We start from the raw sequence: 17780 nt of genomic DNA on the forward strand, positions 1-17780 counted from the left end.
TCATACTTTAATAGAGAAGAACATTGACTGAATTTTTATGTTAACCAGTATCACAGTCCTGAACTAAATCCTACTTGGTCATAATACATCATCATGTGTGTATGTATGTGTGTGTGTGTGTGTACAAGATCAGGCTTCTTCCTTAATAAATACAAGCCTGAAGTGACCAAGACTGTATTCTAAGAACTCAGCACAGAGTTTTTATCATTCAAATCTGAAGAATGGATAGAGTCCTAACACTTAGAGAGGTGTCCTAGAGGAACAGAAGACTATTGGGAGAGTGAATACAGCACCTGTAGGAACCAGTGGGGAAACCAGCCTTGCTGGTATAGGAGAGCTCCTGATAGGCTAAGAGAAAAAAACAATATTGGATATGAAAGCTAGAAGTAGGTTATAAGAGACCTTGAGTGCTGTCTGAGACTGTTAATAGCTGGGATAAGATCCTTTAGATATTAAATCACTGTTGATGTCTGAGGAGCACATGGTCATTTTGCAGACTATGTTGTCTAATGAGACCAAAGGAAGATTTGATCATTTCTGGCTCGTGAAACTGGCTGAAAGACTGGTTCTCAGGAGTGGGGGTTGGGAGAGTCTGTGAGAAATGTTCTCAGTGAGAAGTACAAAAAAGAACAGAGGCTGGCTTTATTCTGGATGCTTGACCATTGCCCTGGTTTTTTTTGCCAAATGCCACAGATGATAAAGTTCTTAAAGCTGACCACATGATATTTTTCAAAATCAAGGTGCAATTATACTTTTGAAATTAGAAGATATAATTCAGTTAGTATTGTAGGTCAGTATGTTTCAGGTTATAAAATCAAGTGTTTCAGGAACACATTTTCTAAGAGCTATACGAAAATGTTTTTTATTTTGAGAAAACTTTCTGTGGGGATGCTGGACAAAGACTCAAGAGACCTGCATATTTTCCTGCCCCCATTCTGCTTCAAGTTACATAGTCCCTGGCCCTTTCAACTCTACAAATTCCACTTTGTTGTTTCATCTCCTGCATTATGGTTCCTAATGGTGTAGATCAACTCAAAATTTAAAATTTTCATCTTATGCATTTTTGTGTAAACATGATGAGATGAGCACAAAAAACTACAATGAAATCCTATTTTCATCAATCAAATTGTTAGTAACAATATTGACATATATTGTTAGATAAAATAAATTATACATTATGAACTAAAATTTTCAACCTAAAAGTCAAATTGTTTTAAGAACATAGAATAGACGGACATAGTTTTCCCTATTTTTCTCCACTAAGTACATCTAAAAACCCTATACATTATATATAAAACAGAAAAAGACTGAAAAGTGGAGAGGAGATAGGTCTAGGTAGGAACCTCAGGAATAAGAGGAATGATAGGGTGATTGCAGGGTTTTTTGTTTTTTTTTTTTTTTTTGGCCTCATATGCCCCAGACTCAGAGCTAAAGAAGCAGGAACTCAGAAACACCAATAGACAGAAATAAAATATTGCAAAGCCTCAACAAGAGCATGCTTTCTTTAATCAAAGGGCTAAGGAAGGGGTACCTCTAGGAAGATAAAAAAAAAAACAAAAAAAACTCCTAGACAATAACCACTCTACTCCAACCAAACAATATAGAAAAAACAAACAAACAAAAAAAACAAAACAAAACAAAAAACTGGTCCTATCACTATCCACAGCAGCAAAGACTGATTGAGGAGCTTAGACTTACTGGCTTATACGGCTGTAAAGAGGGGTCATAAAATCCTGCTGGGTGGTGTCAGAAAAGGCCAAGAGCTAGGACATGCATCCATCCTGGCTGGCAATAAACACCCCACTTTCTCAGCAATGATAGTGGAGACCATATGAAGAACCTGGACGTCCCTCACTCCCACTCAACAGTAAGAAAGCATCACCTACCCCTCCCTTGTGGGGTGGTATCAGAGGAGCCTACTGCAGACAAAAACTTTCACTACAGCCTAGCAGTAATGAGGCCACAATCCCACTTTATGGTGTTATCTAAGGCCAAACAGAGTAGCTACAAGGCACTCTAACCTCTCAGCCAGAATAATATTAGTGAAGGCCTAGTAAAGAACTAGAAATCCCACCTCTACCAAAAGGCAACCTTTATCTGCCTGGGTATTTAAAGGGGGCTAAATGGGTAAGTTGGGCTTCTTCCTTCCATGGCCATAATGAAGTAGCACTTCCTCTTCCTTTGCTAGGGCAGTATCAAAGCAAGCCAGGTGACAGAAGATTCAGATAAGATCCAGAGTTTCACAGCAATATTCAAAATGTCCAGAATTCAACAAAAGACTTTTTTTTTCAACAAAAGATTTTTATCAGACCAGGAACAAGGAAGATCACTTGAATGAAAAAAAAAGACGAGACGTAAACAAGTTGGTTACATATATTACAATAATCAAAGAAAGATTTTATTTTTAAAAAAGATTATATTTATTTATTCATGAGAGACACAGAGGGGCAGAGACAGGCAGAGGGAGAAGCAGGCTCCCTATGGGGAGCAGGATGTGGGACTAGATCCCGTGGCCCTGAGCCAAAGGCAGATGCTCAACCCCTGAGCCATCAGGTGTCCCTCTAACAAAGATTTTAAAGAAGCCATCATTAAAATACTTCAGTGAGCAATTATGCATGCAAATGCATGGAACAAAAAGCAGAGTCTTAGCTAAGAAATTTAAAGTCTCAGCAAAGGAATAGAAAAGAAATAAAGAAGAAACAAAAGGAAATTTTTAGAATTGACAACATAGTAAGTGAAAATTTTAAAGCTTGAGTACAGGCTCAAGAGCAGAACTGGGTGAAGAGAAAAGTATCTATGGACTTAAAGTAATATAAATTATTCAATCTTAAGGAAGGAGAGAAAATAGACTGAAAAAAAATATGAAGAGAGCCTCAAGTTCTGTGGGATTATAACAAAAGATCTAACATGTCATCTGAGTGTAGAAAGGAGAGGAGAAAGAAGATTCACCTGCAAAGTCTTTGAAGCATTTTTAGCTGAAAATTCCCAAGTTTATCAGGAGACATAAGTCTATGAATTCAAGAAGCTGAGTTAACCCTCCAAAAGCATAAAACCAAAGAAATCTATACCAAACACATCATAGTTAAACTTCTGGAAACTAACGTCAAAGAAAAATCTTGAAAAAGATTAGGGAGAAAAATAACACCTCGTGTATAAAGGGAAAAAAATTGAATGAAAGTAGACTTCTCATCAGAAACCTCAGAGGTACAACAAAATAAAAGAACCCTGAACCCAGAGGAATGATGTCAGCAGGCCTTCATTCTCTGACAGAGACTCTGACTAACAAAGACATGGAACAAACTGCTTTTGAGAACTCCAGAAAGCAGTTAAGATATTTCAGTACCCCAGGTGAGTGCAAAGCCAATAAGAAATGCATCTGGGTGGATGGTGAAACTGGTGACATTTTATTCACCTTAGCCACTCCCCTTGCCTGGCCTAGTAAAGCACTTTCAGGAGAAAGCTCCCAACTCTCAGCTTCTACCTCGGAGGGAAAGAGATAAGTGGACCATGAAGTCAGTGTCTTGCTTTCTGGAGGCTTGCCCAAAGGACTGGTTGTTAGTATATTCAAAAGGTATGTGCAGCCATCACCATAGGCAATTTTTTAAAAATTTCTTTTTATTGGAGTTCAATTTGCCAACATATATAGCATAACACCCAGTGCTCATCCCATCAAGCGCCCCCCTCAGTGCCCGTCACCCAGTCACCTCAACCCCCTGCCTACTTCCCTTTCCACCACCCCTTCTTCATTTCCCAGAGTTAGGAATCTCCAATGTTCTGTCACCCTCTCTGATATTTCCCACTCATTTTCTCTCCTTTCCCCTTTATTCTCTTTCACTATTTTTTATATTCCCCAAATGAATGAGACCATATGTTTGTCCTTCTCTGATTGACTTATTTCACTCAGCATAATACACCATAGGCAATTGTGGAACATTTTCATCAACAAACAAAACAAAACAAAACAATACCCCACACTCCAGCTATCACTGTCCCATTCCCTTTTATACCCCCAATCCTAAGCAACCATATATATTTAAAGATTTGTTTATTTATTTGAATCTCAAGCAGGTTCCCTGATTAGCATGGAGCCTGATGTGGGGCTGGATCCCATAACCCTGAGATCATGACCTGAGCCAAAATCAAGAGTTAGACACTTAACTGACCAAGCCACCCAGGGGCCCCGTTTTATGTCAGTTTTTGCTTAATGTTTTTAGTGCTCTGTTATTAGGTGTGTATATGTTTTTAATTACTATACCTTCTTTTCTAATTAAGGGCTTTAATGCAAAATATATAAAGAACATTCACAGACAAATAGGCCCCCTAAAAAGATCTGAATGCTTCACCTAAGAAGATACACAGATGTTAATTAACCACATAAAAAGCTATTCAAAATTAATTATTGGGGGATCCCTGGGTGGCTCAGTGGTTTAGCGCCTGCCTTTGGCCCAGGGCGCAATCCTGGGGTCCCGGGATCGAGTCCTACATTGGGCTCCTGGCATGGAGCCTGCTTTTCCCTCTGCCTGTGTCTCTGCCTCTCTCTCTCTATGTCTATCATAAATAAAAACAAAAACAAAAACAAAAACAAAATTAATTATTGGGGAAATGCAAATTATAACCACAAGACATCATCACACATCCATGTGTGCACATGCACACATATACACACATGCACCAAGAATGCCTAAAATTTAAAAGACTGACAATGCCAAGTGCAGACAAGGATATGGTACAACCAGAACAGTCATACATTACTGAGAAGAATGCAGAATGGTTTACTCCTTTAATTATATTCTATATTCTTAATGGAATGGCTTTTTCATCACTACAAAATGTCTTTCTTCATCTCTAGTAACATTCTTTTTTTGGGGGGGTGTGCAGAGGGAGAGGGAAAGAGAAACTCCTAAACAGGCTCCAAGCCTCCTGGAGAGCCTGATACCTAGCTTGATCTCGCAACCCTGAGATCCTGACTTGAGTCGAAATCAAGAGTTGGAGACTTCACTGACTGAGCCATCCAGGTATCCCAACATTTTTTGTCTTAAAGTCTATCTTGTCTTATATTGGTATAGCTACTCCAGCTTTAGTTTGATTATTCTCTGCATGAATATATTAATCCTTTTATTTTCAATCTATTTGTATCTTTGAATCTAATATATGTTTCCTGTACACAGTATATGGTTCAATCTTGTTTTGCCTTCTCTAGACTGACAATCTCACCTTTTGAATGTGTTATAATCCATTCACATTTAAGGCTTTTATTGACACAGTTTTATTTACAACTGTATTTTGCTTTTTTTTCCTATATGTTCTATATATTTTTTGTTCTTCTATTCGTTTTACAGTAAATCAAAATTCTACAAAACAACATTTCAATTTCTATTTTTTTCACTATAATTTTTTAAGTTGTTTCTTTGGTGTTTCCTCTAGGGCTTACCTTCTACATTTTAGTTTACTAAAATCAGCTTCAGATTTTTTGTAAATTAATTCCACGGAGATATATAATTATTCTTTTTCACCCCCTTTTGTGGCATTTCTGTTATGCACACTACATCTATAAATGTTACAAATCCAACAAGTACATTGTTATGGTTATTATGTAATGTTATAACTTTTGAAGAAGCTGAGAAAAGATAGGAGAATAAGCAAATATTTATAGCTTTTCTATATTAACCTCATTATTTACCATTTTTGGTTTTCTTCATTTGTTTCTGTGGATTCCAGTTACTATCTTGAGTAATTTTCTTATCCCCAAAGAGCTTTGCTTCTACCTACCTTCTTTGTGCTGTTATTGACCAATATACATTTCTAAATGTTAGACCTGACAATACATTACATGCATATTGTTTTATATTATTACTTTTAAATCAATTAAGAAAAAGATAAGAAATATACATATATACTATCTTCTATAATAACACAATTACTTTTTCCAGCATTCAGTTTTATCGTGCCAATATAAAATTTCATTTACTTTTTAAATTTTTAAAAAAGATTTTATTTATAAATTTGAGAGAGATGACCAGAGAAGGGTGAGAGGGGTAGAAGCAGACTCCCTGCTGAGCAGGAAGCCTGATGCAGGATTCAGTCCCAGGACCCTGGGATCATGATCTGAGCTGAAAGCAGATACTTAACCAACTGAGACACCCAGGCCCAGTTGCTGAGGAACAACCAGAAAAGAGAGGCAGGGACAAGCTCAGAGTGTTAAGTCCTTTCCAGTCTAATGAAAATGGGATCATGGGCAGAAGCTGGTCTCATAATTCTCCACCCTACTCAGGGCACCACGTAGTAGCTGGGTCAGTCCTTGTTGGTCACTAAAGGGCCATAAAGTAGAATTTAGAAGAGACCTACCTGAGGAGACCTTTCCTCCCAGTTCTGGCCCAGGGTCTGTTGCAGGGCTTCTCCATAAGGATGGGCCAGGGTTCATTTGTCAGCCTCCTGTATAGTCAGTCTGTTGTAAATTCTGTGAATGCATCAGCATCAGGGGACATTGTTGCTACTCTTCTTTATGGCCCTGGGCTTGGGCACAAAGTGATTATCCTTGTCAGGATGTGATTCTTCTTCCTTGACTCGATGAAACTCCTTTCCGAGGATTTCCCTATTCTTGTAGGAAACTCTGAATTTCCTGATGTTGCCAAGCACTGGCCTGGAAGGGACAGAAAATGTGGATGCACCTTGGCATGACTCACTCTGTATATTTGGGTGATTTTCAGACACTCTCCTTCTACAGTGATAAGGCCCACACATTCCTTTAGGTCTGCTGGTGAGAAGTGAGAAATCCTTAAATGGGAGATCAGGAACTAGCATCACTGGGCAAAGTAATGTCCAATCTCCATACTCAAACCTGTCAGAAAGCATCTGTGTGTCTGGATATTATTCAAGTTCATGAATGAAAAAAATATGAAAACTGACCAAACAAAGGGATTCTGACTAAGGAATTCCTGGCCTGGAGGGGCTCTTCCTTTGTTTCAGGGAATGTGATAGGTGTCCTTGTAAGGGACCTCATTTACCTTCCGCTCTGTGGGCAAAGACAGAGCTCTAGGTACCCAGAGCCAGGCCTGTCATCCATGGAGCCGCCCTGTGGGCCAGGATGGAACCTAGGGACGGTGAAGGTCCTAGGCTGGGGTGGGAGAGACAGAGAAAAAGAAAAGTGGCTGTTAGATTGTTGTCACCAGAAGGCTGCTCTTGTCCCTAAGTTTTTCTTCCATTGCCTTAAGATTTTTAATATTTCACCTAGCATCCATCCATGCTGTCACACATGGCTTGAGCTTATCCTGTTTATGGATGAGTAATAATCCATTGTGTACATATGCTGCCTTTTCCTTATCCATTCATCTATCAGTGATGGACACTTGGGCTGCTTTCATATCTTGGCTCTTGTAAATAATGCTGCAGTGACCATAGGGGTGCATGTATCTTTTCAGGGTAGTGTTTTGGTTTTCTTTGGGCAAATACCCAATAGTGGAAATATTGGATCATAAGGTATTTCTACTTTTAATTTTTGTGGAACCTCGTGCTGTTTTCCACAGTGGTTGCACCAGTTTGCATTCCCACCAACAGTGTAAGAGGGTTCCTTAAGTCAGCCATATAATTTCACTCATATGTGGCATCTAAAAAAAAACAAAAACAGGGTGCCTGAGTGGCTCAGTGATTGAGCATCTGCCTTTGGCTCAGGTCATGATCCTGAGGTCCTGGGATAGAGTCCTGCATTGGGCTCCCTGCAGGGAGTCTGCTTCTCCCTCTCCCTCTGCCTATGTCTCTGCCACTTTCTCTGTGTCTCTCATGAAGAAATAAATAAAATATTTTATTTATTTATTTATGATAGTCACACACAGGGAGAGAGAGAGGAAGAGGCACAGGCAGAGGGAGAAGCAGGCTCCATGCACCGGGAGCCAGACATGGGATTCGATCCCGGGTCTCCAGGATCGCGCCCTGGGCCAAAGGCAGGCGCTAAACCGCTGTGCCACCCAGGGATCCCAAATATTTTAAAAAAGTAAATAAAAAGGAGGCGGGGCAAGATGGCGGAAGAGTAGGGTCCCAAAGTCACCTATCTCTGCCAACTTACTTAGATAACTTTCAAATCCTCCTGAAAACCTATGAATTCGGCCTGAGATTTAAAGAGAGAACAGCTGGAACGCTACAGTGAGAAGAGTTCACGCTTCTATCAAGGTAGGAAGAAGGAAAAAAATAAAGAAATAAAAAAGCATCCAAAGGGGAGGGGCCCCCGCGAGGAGCTGGGCTAAGGCCCAACGGGGAGTGCCCCCAGGACAGGAGTGCCCAGTCCCGGAGCAGAAACTTTACCAATCTTCCCAGATGGAAAGGCGCTTGCAGGGAGCTTGAACAGGATCCCAGGAGGGGCAGGGATATCCTCAGGCTCCCAGGGATAACTAACAGAGGAACTGTGCTCCGGGGGAGAGCGCACCACACAATGCAGACCCAACTCCCTAAAGAGCTGGAGCGTGCCCCCAGTGGGGCCCTGGGAGCAGCTCAGGCGGCGGCTCCATGCAGAGGGGGCTGCGCGGCCCCAAGCATGATTCCTGTGGCGCAGGCCCTGGAGCCAAGGGTGCTGGGAGACACAGCCCAAGATTGAGCGCTCCCCCGGACAGGCAGAGGCCGGGAGGACACAGGACAGCAAGGATGCTCCTGCCGCCGGGCGCCCCTGAGCTGTGCAGATCGGCGCCCCCCTGCCCCCAGAGCATCCAGGCCCCTGCGGACTGGGAGCCCCTGAGGACTGGGAGCCGCTGCGGATTGGGAGTTGCGATAGTTACTGCAGGAGCTGACTCCAGAGCTGGAGAGCTGGCCTCCTCCACTCTTGTTCTTCCTCCTGGTGTCACCTTGTACCCGGGACTGAGCAGGGGCCTCACAGGATGAACAGCTCCCACTGAGCCGTGCACCTGGCAGGGGCTGGACAGCTCCCCCAGGTGCACACACCTGAGAATCAGCACAGCAAGCCCCTCCCCCAGAAGACCAGCTGGAAGGACGGGGGAAAAGCAAGTTATTGACCAAGCAGCCCTGGAAAGTTCCAGGGGAAGTAGAGGGATTTACACTATAATACAATCAGAGGATACTCCCCCTTGTTTTTTGTTTTGTTTGTCCCCCTTCCCTTTTTCTTTCTCTCTTTTTCTCCTCTTTCCAGTACAACTTGCTTTTGGCCACTCTGCACTGAGCAAAATGACTAGAAGGAAAAACTCACCACAAAAGAAAGAATCAGAAACACTACTCTCTTCCACAGAGTTACAAAATTTGGATTACAATTCCATGTCAGAAAGCCAATACAGAAGCACAATTATAAAGCTACTGGTGGCTCTAGAAAAAAGCATAAATGATTCAAGAGACTTCATGACTGCAGAATTTAGATCTAATCAGGCCGAAATAAAAATCAATTAAATGAGATGCAATCCAAACTGGAGGTCCTAATGACGAGGGTTAATTAGGTAGAATAACGAGTGAGTGACGTAGAAGACAAGTTGATGGCAAGGAAGGAAGCTGAGGAAAAATGAGAAAAACAATTAAAAGATCATGAGGATAGGTTAAGGGAAATAAATCACAGCCTCAGAAGGAAAAATCTACATTTAATTGGGGTTCCCGAGGGGGCCAAAAGGGACAGAGGTCCAGAAAGTGTATTTGAACAAATCATAGCTGATAACTTCCCTAACTTGGGAAGGGAAACAGGCATTCAGATCCAGGAGATAGAGAGATTTCCCCCTAAAATCAATAAAAACCGCTCAACACCTCAACACTTAATAATGAAACTTGCAAATCCAAAGATAAAGAGAAGATCCTTAAGCAGCAAGAGACAAGAGATCTCTAACCTTTATGGGGAGAAGTATTAGGTTAGGGTTAGTATTAGGGCCCTAAATGAGAAGAACATGCAGCCAAGAATACTTTATCCAGCAAGGCTCTCATTCAGAATAGAAGGAGAGATAAAGAGCTTCTAAGATAGGCCGAACCTGAAAGAATATGTGACCACCAAACCAGCTCTCCAAGAAATATTAAGGGGGACTCTGTAAAAGAAAGAAGAAGTCCAAGGAAACAATCCAAAAAAAACAGGGACTGAATAGGTATCATGATGACACTAAATTCATATCTTTCAATAGTAGCTCTGAACGTGAATGAGCTTAATGACCCCATCAAAGGTGCAGTGTTTCAGACGGGATAAAAAGGCAAGACCCATTATTTGTTGTCTACAAGGGACTCATTTTAGACCTAAGAACACCTAAAGCCTGAAAATAAAAAGTTGGAGAACCATTTACCATTCAAATGGTCCTCAAAAGAAAGCAGGGGTAGCCATCCTTATATCAGATAAATTAAAGTTTATCCCAAAGACTGTAGTAAGAGATGAAGAGGGACACTATATCATACTTAAAGGATCTATCCAACAAGAGGACCTAACAATCATGAATATTTATGCCCCGAATGTGGGAGCTGCCAAATATATCAATTAATAACCAAATTTAAGCCATACTTATATAATAATACACTTATACTTGGTGACTTGAACACAGCGCTTTCTATAATCGACAGAACTTCTAAGCACAACATCTCTGGAGAAACAAGAGCTTTAAATGATACACTGGACCAGATGGATTTCACAGATATTTATAGAACTTTACATCCAAACGCAACTGAATACACAATCTTCTCAAGTGCACATGGAACTTTCTCCAGAATAGACCACATACTGGGTCACAAATCATGTCTTAACTGATCCCAAAGGTTGGGATTGTCCCCTGCATATTTTCAGACCATAATGCTTTGAAACTAGAACTAAATCACAAGAAGTTTGGAAAGATTTCAAACACGTAGAGGTTCAGGACCATCCTGCTAAAAGATGAAAGGGTCAACCAGGAAATTAGAGAAGAATTAAAAAGAGTCATAGAAACTAATGAGAATGAAGAATACAACCATTCAAAATCTTTGGGATACAGCAAAAGGAGTCCTGAGGGAGAAATACATTACAATACAAGCATCCATCCAGAAACTGGAAAGAACTCAAATAAAAAAGCTACTCTTGCACCTAAAAGAGCTGGAGAAAAAACAGCAAATAGATCTTACACCCAGAAGAAGAGAGAATTAATAAAGTTTCAAGCAGAACTCAATGAAATAGAGACCAGAAGAACTGTGGAATAGATCAACAAAACCAGGAGTTGGTTCTTTGAAAGAATTAATAAAATAGATCAACCGTTAGCCAGCCTTATTAAAAAGAAGAGAGAAAAGACTCAAATTAATAAAATCATGAATGAGAAAGGAGAGATCATAACTAATACCAAGGAAATACAAACGATTTTAAAAACTTATTATGAGCAGCTATACGCCAATAAATTAGGCAATCTAGAAGAAATGGATGCATTTCTGGAAAACCACAAACTACCAAAACTGGAACAGGAAGAAATAGAAAACCTGAACAGGCTGATAACAATGGAGGGAATTGAAGCAGTCATCAAAAACCTCTCAAGACACAAAAGTCCAGGGCCAGATGGCTTCCCAGGGAAATTCTATCAAACGTTTAAAGAAGAAACCATACCTATTCTACTAAAGCTGTTTGGAAAGATAGAAAGAGATGGAGTACTTCCAAACTTGTTCTATCATCTTAATTCCAAAACCAAAGACCCCACCAAAAGGGAGAATTATAGACCAATATCCCTGAGAAACACGGATGCAAAAATTCTCAACAAGATACTAGCCAATAGGATCCAACAATACATTAAGAAGATTATTCACCATGACCAAGTAGGATTTATCCCCGGGATGCAAGGCTGGTTCAACACTCGTAAAGCAATCAATGTGATTCATCATATCAGCAAGAGAAAAAACAAGAACCATATGACCCTCTCAATAGATGCAGAGAAAGCATTTGACAAAATACAGCATCCATTCCTGATCAAAATTCTTCATAGTGTAGGGATAGAGGGAACATTCCTCAACATCTTAAAAGCGATCTACGAAAAGCCCACAGCAAATATCATTCTCAATAGGGAAACACTGGGAGCCTTTCCCCTAAGATCAGGAACACGACAAGGATGTCCACTCTCACCACTGCTATTCAACATAGTACTAGAAGTCCTAGCCTCAGCAATCAGGCAACAAAAAGAAATAAAGGGCATTCAAATTGGCAAAGAAGAAGTCAAACTCCCCCTCTTTGCAGATGACATGATACTGTACATAGAAAACCCAAAAGACTCCAACCCAAGATTGCTAGAACTCATCCAGCAATTCGGCAGTGTGGCAGGATACAAAATCAATGCCCAGAAGTCAGTGGCATTTCTATACACTAACAATGAGACTGAAGAAAGAGAAATTAAGGAGTCAATCCCATTTACAATTGCACCCAAAAGCATAAGATACCTAGGAATAAACCTAACCAAAGAGGTAAACGATCTATACCCTCAAAACTACAGAACACTTCTGAAAGAAATTGAGGAAGACACAAAGAGATGGAAAAATATTCCATGCTCATGGATTGGAAGAATTAATATTGTGAAAATGTCAATGTTACCCAGGGCAATTTACACATTTAATTCAATCCCTATCAAAATACCATGGACTTTCTTCAAAGAGTTGGAACAAATCATCTTAAGATTTGTGTGGAATCAGAAAAGACTCCAAATAGCCAGGGGAGTATAACAAAGAAAGCCAGAAAAAAAAAAGAAAAGAAAAGAGAAAAAAGAAAAGAAAGAAAAGAAAAGAAAAGAAGAGAAGAGAAAAGAAGAGAAAGAAAAGAAAAGAAAAGAAAAGAAAAGAAAAGAAAAGAAAAAAAAGAAAAGAAAGAAAAGAAAAGAAAAGAAAACCAGAGCTGGGGGGATCACAATGCCAGATTTCAGGTTGTACTACAAACCTGTAATCATCAAGACAGTGTGGTACTGGCACCAAAAACAGACACATAGATCAATGGAACAGAATAGAGAATCCACAAGTGGACCCTCAACTTTATGGTCAACTAATATTCAACAAAGTACGAAAGACTATCCACTGGAAGAAAGACCGTCTCTTCAATAAATGGTGCTGGGAAACTTGGACAGCCACGTGCAGAAGAATGAAAACAGACCATTCTCTTACACCAGACACAAAGATAAACTCAAAATGGATGGAAGATCTAAATGTGAGACAAGATTCCATCAAAATCCTAGAGGAGAACACAGGCAACATCCTTTTGGAACTTGGCCACAGCGACTTCTTGCAAGATACATGAAGGCAAGGGAAACCGAAGCAAAAATGCACTACTGGGACTTCATCAAGATTAGAAGCTTCTGTACAGCAAAAGAAGCCGTCAACAAAACTAAGAGACAACCTACAGAATGGGAGAAGATATTTGCAAATGACGTATCAGATAAAGGGCTAGTTTCCAAGATCTATAAAGAACTTATTAAACTCAACACCAAAGAAACAAACAATCCAATCATGAAATGGGCAAAAGACATGAAGAGAAATCTCACAGAGGAAGACATGGACATGGCCAACATGCACGTGAGAAAATGCTCTGCATCGCTGGCCTTCAGGGAAATACAAATCAAAACCACAATGAGATACCACTTCACACCAGTGAGAATGGGGAAAATTAAGAAGACGGTTAACAACAAATGTTGGAGAGGATGCGGAGAAAAGGGAACCCTCTTACACTGTTGGTGGGAATGTGAACTGGTGCAGCCACTCTGGAAAACTGTGTGGAGGTTCCTCAAAGAGTTAAAAATAGAACTGCCCTACGACCCAGCAATTGCACTGCTGGGGATTTACCACAAAGATACAGATGCAGTGAAACGCCGGGACACCTGCACCCCGATGTTTCTAGCAGCAATGTCCACAATAGCCAAACTGTGGAAGGAGCCTCGGTGTCCATCGAAAGATGAATGGATAAAGAAGATGTGGTCTATGTATACAATGGAATATTACTCAGCCATTAGAAACGACAACTACCCACCATTTGCTTCGACGTGGATGGACCTGGAGGGTATTATGCTGAGTGAAATAAGTCAATTGGAAAAGGACAAACATTATATGGTCTCATTCCTTTGGGGAATATAAGAAATAGTGAAAGGGAATAAAGGGAAAGGAGAGAAAATGAGTGAAAATAGTAGTGAGGGTGACAAAACATGAGACACCTAACTCTGGGAAATGAACAAGGGGTAGTGTTAGGGGAGTTAGGCAGGGAGTTGGGGTGACTGGGTGATGGGCACTGAGGGGGGCACTTGATGGGATGAGCACTTGGGTGTTATGCTGTATGTTGGCAATTGAACTTCAATAAAAATAATTTTTTAAAGTAAGTAAAAAAATAAACAATAACACATGAATAAGCAAATAAAAAGAATCAGACCTATAAATATAAATAGAACAAACTGATGGGTAGGGGGCAGATGAATGGGCAAAATAGGTGAAGGGGAGTGGGAGATATTGTATTCTAGTTATGGGATGAGTAAGACAGGAATAAATGGCACAGAATAAGGAATATACTCAATGATAAGATAATAGCATTATATGGTGATAGATGGTAGCTACACTTGTGAACCCAGCATAATGTAAAGACTTGTCAAATCACTATATTAATACATGAGACTAATGTAACATTGTGTCAACTCTACTCAAGTTGGAGAAAAAATATTGAAAAAATAAAAATTAAAAAAATAAAAGATACTTTTAATGTGTGGCAACCTATTAATGTCTTACCTGGGAATCTGTTAAAATATGGGAAATTGCAATAATGAAAATAATCTAATGTTCCAGAATATAAGCTAGAATCATGTCATTTTAAGGTAATAAAGAATGTCAAGTTTCTCCATATGCCTGTGATGAAAGCACAGGATCCAGACTTCCAGCACCAGATGAGTAAAAAGCCAGATGAACTCCATGTGACTTAATAACAGGAGTAAAGCACAGTGTCTGGAGGCAGGAACTGAGAACAGGAGCCCCGTGGATGCCCCAAATCAGAGCTGTGGAGCTCCCAGGATGCAGTGAGGAGGGGGATACAGGCAGAGAACAGGGTGTCCCCTTGAGTTAAGGAAACAGGGATGAGAATTCAAGGAGGGAAGGGCAGTCTCGGGTCCAAGTATCAAGGAGGTACTTGCTGCAATGAGGGGCAGTTGAACAAAATCAGAGGAGTCTGATCAGAGTTTGGTAAAAGAATCTGTTAGCACAATTGGCCCAATCTCTAAATATTCCTTTATCTAAATTTTTAAAGAAGTTTCTGGTCTTTTAAAAAATGTGTAATTGAGGGGGTGCCTGGGTGGCTCAGTTAAGTCACCACCTCTTGATTTTGGCTCAGGTCATGGGATCCAGCCAGGTTCTGCATGCTCAGCAGGGAGTTGGAGCCCGCTTGAGGTTCTCTTCCTCTCCTTCTGCTACTCCCCCTGCTTGTGTTCTCTTTCTCTAAAACAAATAAATCTTTTAAAACAATGTCTAATTGGCATTGTTGTGAAATTATGTGGTTTTTATGATACCAATTCTTTGAAATGTTTGAGACTACTTCATAGCTTAGCATTAGGTCATTTTTTTAAAAACCGTGATTCAAAGTGTTTTCATTGACTTTTGAATGTAGAATTCTATATATTTATTAAGGTAAACACATTAATTGTGCTATCAAAAATTCCATATTTTAGTGCCATGGGGGGTGGGTAGCTTTTCTACCAGTTACTGATAATGACAGGTTAAAAATACATCTGTAATGGATTTGTCAATTCTTCTGTCAATTTTTGCTTTATATATTTTGAAGCTATATTGTTATAGCTTCAAAACTATGAGTTCATTTTCTCTTGGTAAAATAACTTTTTATTGTTATGTAATTACCTTCCCTTCCTCTTTTTTTTTTTTTTTTTTTTTTTTACTTATTTATTCATGAGAGACACACAGAGAGAGAGAGAGAGAGAGAGAGGCAGAGACGCAAGCAGAGGGAGAAGCAGGCTCCATGCAGGCAGCCTGATGTGGGATTCGATCCTGGGTCTCTAGGATCAGGCCCTGGGCTAAAGGCAGGCGCTAAACCGTTGAGCCACCCAGGCTGCCCACCTTCCCTACTTCTAGTAATATTTTTTTAACATGTTATTTCTTATAGAACTAAATGCAGCCACATGAATTTACTTTGGCCAATATTTGTCAGGTGTACCGTTTTCCAACATTCTACTTTTAAGATGTGTGTATCCTTGTTTTATCATATAGCTATGTTTTAAAAAATCTAGTTTTATAGTTTGGAAAGTTCAGTCCATGTGCATATCTAGTGACTACTGATAGACTTGGATTTATCGCTGCCATCTCCTTATGTACATTTGTCCAAATTTTTGTTCGTTTTTGTGTGTGTATGTGGTTTACTTTATTTGTCCTCCCTCTCCCCTCTATACCTCTGCATACTTATTTGTAAATTGCACACTACATATTGTGAGTTTTATCAAGGACAGTTTCTCTATAGCAGCACAACTATGATGAATATCTTCATGTAGTTTCTAATTTAAGAATGACCTGTAGTGGTGGAGAAACTGGTTCAAGGTTTTTGTATTATTGTAGTGATAGATTTTTACTTGGTTTGGTGCTGGGTTACTTTAGCTTGATTGAAGGAATCATGAAGATTTTCATATTTTTCTGGGTTACTTTAGCTTGATTAAAGGAATGGGTTACTTTAGCTTGATGAAAGGAATCATGAAGATTTTCAAATTTTTCAGTATTTTGCAATAGTTCAGACAGCTCTCAAAAGGGAATAAAGTTAGTTAAATAAAGAAAGGTATCAATTAAAAGTAGTAAAGAAATACTTTATTCCGTACTACTCCAACAGAGGAGAGCGGCTTCAGTAAAATTGAATTCAACTCCCAATACAGCAAGGAGAGTTGCGGATGGACAGAAGCAACAAGCAGAGTAAAGGGGTTAGTGGATGGAAAAATACCAAAAGGAGACTGCAAAATTGGGGGATTCCTGCGAACCTGTCTCAATAGGATTTTTGGTAAAGGCAGCCCAAGGACGTAGACATCAAAAGTAGGGGATAAGGCATTTGATCAGATACCAAGAATGGGGCATCTTCCTAAACTGACTTAGCCGGATGCTCGGTAAAACGAAGGCTCCGCAGGCTAGAGACTGGGCCCAATAGGGCCTAGTAGAACGAGAACTCAGAGGGAACTGTCTGAAGTTTGGTCAAATCTCTGTCACAGCAATAGAAAGGCAGAAGAAATCAGCGGTTACCTTTATAAAACCAAGCATTACAATCTACGCTACCATATGTGGCCCAAATGTCATCTATTTCTCCAAGTTCCAGCGACAGATCCAGCTGAAGGGACTCTGGCCATATTTTTAACTGGAAACTTTCGCTGCATTGTACGCGTGCTAGTGGTGAGCACCCAGCGTGGCGCCTGACACTGAGCCCGGGTGGGGTACAGTGATCACTGTTCACGGAGGGCCCACTCTGTGTACGGTTACTGCCTTCTGACAGCTGTGCAAGGGACTCGTTATTTCCAAGAGGAAAGCGAGGCTTAGTTAAGGCTCTAACGAGGGGCGACTTCGGGGTAACCGGACAAGGTCGTCACGCAGTCCTCTTCCAGCTTCCAGAGACGAAAAACCACCACCGCCAAGAAGCCAAGCTGGAAGCCAGCCGGAAGCCATTAGGGTCCTTCCCCTGGAATGTCTCACCCTTCCGCGGGCTGCGCCTGCGCGCTCCAACGGCCGCGCCGCACCCCTGCCGCCTTGTGGGAAATGTAGTCTGGCGCCCTGGACGCAGGCGCCGCAGGGCTGCGTTCGCACTGGTGGCTCCCGCTCCGCCGCGAGAGGGTGAGTGTGGGGCCACGGTGAGACGCACCATATTGGGGTGGCGCCGGGCGGAGGAC

General features: G+C 40.7%; 1 protein-coding gene and 1 long non-coding RNA gene across 3 annotated transcripts in view; one reads left to right on the forward strand and one right to left on the reverse strand.

Moving 5' to 3' along the window:
- Nucleotides 1–17780, reverse strand: part of LOC121494950 — a 60128-nt gene that overhangs the window by 13948 nt on the left and 28400 nt on the right. For both annotated transcript variants that reach the window (XR_005988935.1, XR_005988936.1), the window contains exons 2-3: nt 7005–7114; nt 6346–6640 (exon numbers count right to left, since the gene is read on the reverse strand). This is a non-coding gene — a long non-coding RNA (uncharacterized LOC121494950). The remainder of the gene's footprint in view (nt 1–6345; nt 6641–7004; nt 7115–17780) is intronic.
- The window catches only part of ZNF454 (zinc finger protein 454), a 53903-nt gene continuing 53827 nt past the window's right edge, over nt 17705–17780 (forward strand). Inside the window, exon 1 of the mRNA XM_041762109.1 lies at nt 17705–17724. The gene's annotated coding sequence lies outside the window, so the exon portion shown is untranslated. The remainder of the gene's footprint in view (nt 17725–17780) is intronic.

This window comes from Vulpes lagopus, chromosome 7 (assembly GCF_018345385.1).
Source record: "Vulpes lagopus strain Blue_001 chromosome 7, ASM1834538v1, whole genome shotgun sequence".
Classification (NCBI taxonomy): domain Eukaryota; kingdom Metazoa; phylum Chordata; class Mammalia; order Carnivora; family Canidae; genus Vulpes; species Vulpes lagopus.